Source organism: Hyla sarda, chromosome 5, assembly GCF_029499605.1.
Source record: "Hyla sarda isolate aHylSar1 chromosome 5, aHylSar1.hap1, whole genome shotgun sequence".
Taxonomy (NCBI): domain Eukaryota; kingdom Metazoa; phylum Chordata; class Amphibia; order Anura; family Hylidae; genus Hyla; species Hyla sarda.
Window position 1 is genome coordinate 299,005,635 of NC_079193.1, and position 6,000 is coordinate 299,011,634.

Here is a 6,000-nt window from a genome sequence, read left to right on the forward strand (position 1 = left end):
AACAGAAGCCCCCAAACGTTACAAAATGGTTTTTTTTCGTTCAATTTTGACGCGTAAAGATTTTTTCTTTGGTTTTGACGTAGACTTTTGGGTAAAATGACTGATGTCATTACAAAGTACAATTGTTGGCGCAAAAAAATAAACTAAAGTGCAAAAACTGAAAAACACTGAGTCCTTAAGGGTTAAAGGGGCACTCTGCCCCTAGACATCTTATCCCCTATCCAAAGGATAAGATAAGATGTCTGATCTCAGGGGTCCCGCCGCTGGGGACCACCACAATCTCCCTGCTACACCCAGCGTTCATTTAGAGCGTTAAGTGCAATAATGGAGGCTCGTGATGTCACGCCCTCTCCCGTAGACTTGCATTGAGGGGGCATGGCCGTGATGTCACGAGCAGGGCGTAACCATGATGTCACGAGCCTCTGCCCCGCATTGCCAGTCATCGATATGGAGCGAAGTTCACACCATGCACCAGATGTCTGGGGGGCTGCAGCCAAGATCGCTGGGGTCCCCAGCGAAGGGACCCTTGCGATCAGACATCTTATAAGGTATAAGATGTATGAATATGAAGCAATAAATACTGGGCCACCCTAGATCACCAGGGATATTGGTTAGGCTAGGTTCACACATGTCACGGTGCCGGCTGGCAGGTAGTGGATCCTCTGTGTCAGAGAGGGATTGGCGAAGACCGCGCTAGTGGACCGGTTCTAAGTCACTACTGGTTTTCACCAGAGCCCGCCGCAAAGCGGGATGGTCTTGCTGCGGCGGTAGTGACCAGGTCGTATCCACTAGCAACGGCTCACCTCTCTGACTGCTGATGACAGGCGCGGTACAAGGGAGTAGGCAGAAGCAAGGTCGGACGTAGCAGAAGGTCGGGGGCAGGCGGCAAGGATCGTAGTCAGGGGCAACGGCAGGAGGTCTGGAACACGGGCTAGGAACAAACAAGGGAACGCTTTCACTAGGCACAAGTGCAACAAGATCCGGCAAGGGAGTGCAGGGGAAGTGAGGTGATATAGGGAAGTGCACAGGTGATCACACTAATTGGTAATTGGGAGATTGGGCCAGGCACCATCATAGGTGCACTGGCCCTTTAAATCGCAGAGACCCGGCGCGCGCGCGCCCTAGGGAGCGGGGCCGCGCGCGCCGGGACAGGACCGACGGAGAGCGAGTCAGGTACGGGGACCGGGGTGCGCATCGCGAGCGGGCGCCACCCGCATCGCGAATCGCATCCCGGCTGGAGGCGGAACCGCAGCGCACCCGGTCAGTGGATCTGACCAGGGCGCTGCAGCAACAAGGATGAGGCGAGCGCTCCGGGGAGGAACGGGGACCCGGAGCGCTCGGCGTAACAGTACCCCCCCCCTTGGGTCTCCCCCTCTTCTTGGGGCCAAAGAACCGGAGGAAAAAAAACTCAATTTTTCCGTGATGAGGTCCGATGCACATTAGGAGGGGTTCTGTGTGAAAACGCACGAGACAGTCCAATCTTTTATTGTAAAAACAATAGATGTAGAGGGGTCTGGCGAGACTGGTCACAGGAACGTAGAACCTGTTGATAAGAGAGGCCAAAAAAAATTTTCCTGCAGATCCGGAATCCAAGAAGAGCATAGTAGAGAAGGAGAAGGTAGAGGCAGATATCCGCACAGGCACAGTAAGGCGTGGAGAAGCAGAGTTGACATCAAGAACTGTGTCACCTTTGTGCGGAGTCAGCGTACGTCTTTCCAGGCGGGGAGGACGGATAGGACAATCCTTCAGGAAGTGTTCGGTACCGGCATAGTACAGGCAAAGATTCTCCATGCGGCGTCGTGTCCTCTCTTGAGGTGTCAAGCGAGACCGGTCAACTTGCATAGCCTCCGCGGCGGGAAGCACAGGAACAGATTGCAGAGGACCAGAGGAGAGAGGAGCCGGGGAGAAAAAACGCTTCGTGCGAACAAAGTCCATATCCAGGCGGAGCTCCAGACGCCATCCGGAAGAACGCATGTCAATGCGAGTGGCAAGATGAATGAGTTCATGTAGGTCAGCAGGAGTATCTCGTGCGGCCAGAACATCTTTAATGTTGCTGGATAGGCCTTTTTTAAAGGTCGCGCAGAGAACCTCACTATTCCAGGACAACTCGTAAGCAAGAGCACGGAACTTAATGGCGTACTCGCCAACGGAAGAAACACCCTGGGCCAGGTTCAGCAGGGCAATCTCGGCTGAAGAAGCTCGGGCAGGTTCCTCAAAGACACTTCGAATTTCCGAGAAGGAGTGTACAGAGGCAGTGACGGGGTCATTGCGGTCCCAGAGCGGTGCGGCCCATGACAGGGCTTTTCCAGACAGAAGGCAGACTACGAAAGCCACCTTAGACCTTTCAGTAGGAAACTGGTCCGACATCATCTCCAAGTGCTGGGAACATTGCGAAAGAAAGCCACGGCAATACTTAGAGTCCCCATTAAATTTGTCCGGCAAGGACAGGCAGAGGCTAGGAGTGGCCACTCGCTGCGGAGGAGGTGCAGGAGCTGGCGGAGGAGAAGATTGCTGATGAAGTTGCGACTGAAGTTGGTGCATAATGGAGGACACTTCTGACAGCTGGTGGATTAGATGGGCGATCTGTCGGGCTTGCTGGGCGACCACCGTGGTGATATCAGAGGCAACTGGCAGGGGAACCTCAGCGGGATCCATGGCCGGATCTACTGTCACGGTGCCGGCTGGCAGGTAGTGGATCCTCTGTGTCAGAGAGGGATTGGCGAAGACCGCGCTAGTGGACCGGTTCTAAGTCACTACTGGTTTTCACCAGAGCCCGCCGCAAAGCGGGATGGTCTTGCTGCGGCGGTAGTGACCAGGTCGTATCCACTAGCAACGGCTCACCTCTCTGACTGCTGATGACAGGCGCGGTACAAGGGAGTAGGCAGAAGCAAGGTCGGACGTAGCAGAAGGTCGGGGGCAGGCGGCAAGGATCGTAGTCAGGGGCAACGGCAGGAGGTCTGGAACACGGGCTAGGAACAAACAAGGGAACGCTTTCACTAGGCACAAGTGCAACAAGATCCGGCAAGGGAGTGCAGGGGAAGTGAGGTGATATAGGGAAGTGCACAGGTGATCACACTAATTGGTAATTGGGAGATTGGGCCAGGCACCATCATAGGTGCACTGGCCCTTTAAATCGCAGAGACCCGGCGCGCGCGCGCCCTAGGGAGCGGGGCCGCGCGCGCCGGGACAGGACCGACGGAGAGCGAGTCAGGTACGGGGACCGGGGTGCGCATCGCGAGCGGGCGCCACCCGCATCGCGAATCGCATCCCGGCTGGAGGCGGAACCGCAGCGCACCCGGTCAGTGGATCTGACCGGGGAGCTGCAGCAACAAGGATGAGGCGAGCGCTCCGGGGAGGAACGGGGACCCGGAGCGCTCGGCGTAACAACACAGCTGTTTGCACAAGCCCGTTAAGGGTCCAATTGGCTCTTTTACTTGGTCAAGAATACAAGTTAGATTCATGGTTATTAATATGGTTTTTGGCCTAGTTTTGAACTTTTTCTTCTTTGCTTCAAGATCCAACTTAGATCTGATATAAATAACTTTGACTGAAGGCAGTATTAACAGCTATTATAATGACTTTGGCAAAGACGTAACAGCTAGAAGTATTGATAAATAAAAAAATAAGTCACAAATTAATTCTCTTTACACTTTACACAGGCTGCAAATTATGTCCCAAGGGTTCATTGTATAGGTTGTCATTTGTCAGCAAGGTACAAAGGGGGTTACTTATCATTTTGTTCTATTGTTTTTTTTTTTTTTGGTCTACATTTGCAAAATAAATTTATTTTTGCGCTAATTGCGTTTTTTTTCTGCAATTTTTTTTCAAGTTCTAAAATTTGTCATTTTGACATTTTGGTGTTGCTAGACCATTTTTTAAAGTGATGGATGCAGTGGTCACAAATTTATTATCTGCATGTCTTTAGATTTTTGTGCAAATTTTGACGCAACTGGCGCAAATAAACTTGCAAATCTAGACCACCTCCCGACCAGGTCTATAAAAGATTACTACTCCTGTCTGTTTGCAAAAAATTATAAATCATCAGCCAGAGTGAAAGAGAGGGAGAAAATAAGGTAAAGAATAAGAATGCTTAAAGACATAAAGAGTTCAAAATTAAAAACACGTGCAAATGAAAAGTAAAGCAGTTGTCCAGCAGTAAAGCAGTATGAAACAATCAGATATCTTTTTTAAGGTACAAAAAAGGAAGACATAAGAAACAATAAGATTGCTAGCAATGGCCAAAATCTAACAATTTCATGTGCCCAGTTTAAAAAAATATCTGACGCAGTGATGATAACAAAAAAAAGTGAAAGGTAAACATATATATATATATCTGTTCAACTAAAACCTCCGTCTCTCGAACAATATGTTATTTTTTTCCAGGCTTGCGGCAAGGTAAACCACTATTCAAACGTGAGACTCTCTTTGCAGACCTTCTTTTAGACATTAATTTGCCTTAACATTAAAACTAAAACAAATAAAGCCAAGCACACAGACAACCAAGCTCCTCAGAAGCAGGGTTGACATAATCTGAAAGAGTGGAAAATGATCTGGGTGCAGATCTGCATGAAATGTATCATGGTCACTGCGACAATATGATAAATTTGGAGCAGCATCACCAAAAAAAAAAAAAAAAAACATATCTAGACAAACAACAAAAATGGTCTAGCCAAGACAATTATTGATAATTAACCCCCAAAGAGTCTGCTACCTGACGTCTGTTGAATTTGACTCTGTTCTTTAAAATCCAGAGGAATAAAGCATCCAGAAATATATACGTGGTCCACGATAAGCTAGCATTTGCTGGTCTGTAATACATGAATACATATATTTGGGCACACCAAAAAATACTGCAGCAATTTGCAGAATTGCATGACCATGTACAGAGGTGGCTTTAGACTTTGTGAGGCCTTTGCTGACGCTTCATTATGAGCCCCCCCCCCCCCCCCCCTCAGGCCTGAGAATTTCAGAGAATGGCGGTGTATACAGTGTATGCATCTCTGCTATTCCGGGGAGCACACAATCATTTTTTTTTTAGGATTAGGGTTTAGAAACACAAAATAATAACTCCAGGAAGACATATTACTACTGCAGTGACTGATACCATCATACTGTTATTACATTAACCCCTTAAGGACCGAGCATTTTTCAATTTTTGCACATTCGTTTTTTCCTCCTTACCTTTTAAAAATCATAACCCTTTCTATTTTGCACCTAAAAATCCATATGATGGCTTATTTTTTGAGCCATCAATTCTACTTTGTAATGACATCAGTCATTTTACCCACAAATCTACGGCGAAACAAAAATAAATAAATCATTGTGCGACAAAATTGAAGAAAAAACACCATTTAGTATCTTTTGGGGGCTTCCGTTTCTACGCAGTACATTACTCAGTAAAAATGACACCTTCTTTTTATTCTGTAGGTCCATACGATTAAAATGATAACCTACTTGTATAGGTTTGATTTTGTCATACTTCTGGAAAGAATCATAACTACATGCACGGAAATTAATACTTTTAAAATTGTCATATTCTGACCCCCTATAACTTATTAATTTTTTTCGTAAGGGGCGCTATGAGGGCAATTTTTTTGTGCAGTGATCAGAAGTTTTTAGCGGTACCATTTTTGTATTGATCTGACTTTTTGATCGGTTTTTATTAATTTTTTCAGTATATAAAAAGTATGCTATTTTGGACTTTGGAATTTTTTTGCGCATACGCCATTGACCGTGAAGTTTAATTAATGATATATTTTTATAGTTCGGACATTTACGCACAGGGCAATACCACATATGCTTATTTTTATTATGGTTACATATTTTTTATATGGAATTTGGGAAAAGGGGGTTGATTTAAACTTTCAATAAGGAAGGGGTTAATGGGTGTTTTTTTTTTTTTACTTTTTATTCAACTTTTTTTTTTTTTTAAACTTTTAGTCCATAGGGGACTTTTAGTAGGAATCATTAGATTCCTCATACAGATCAATGTGGTTTCAT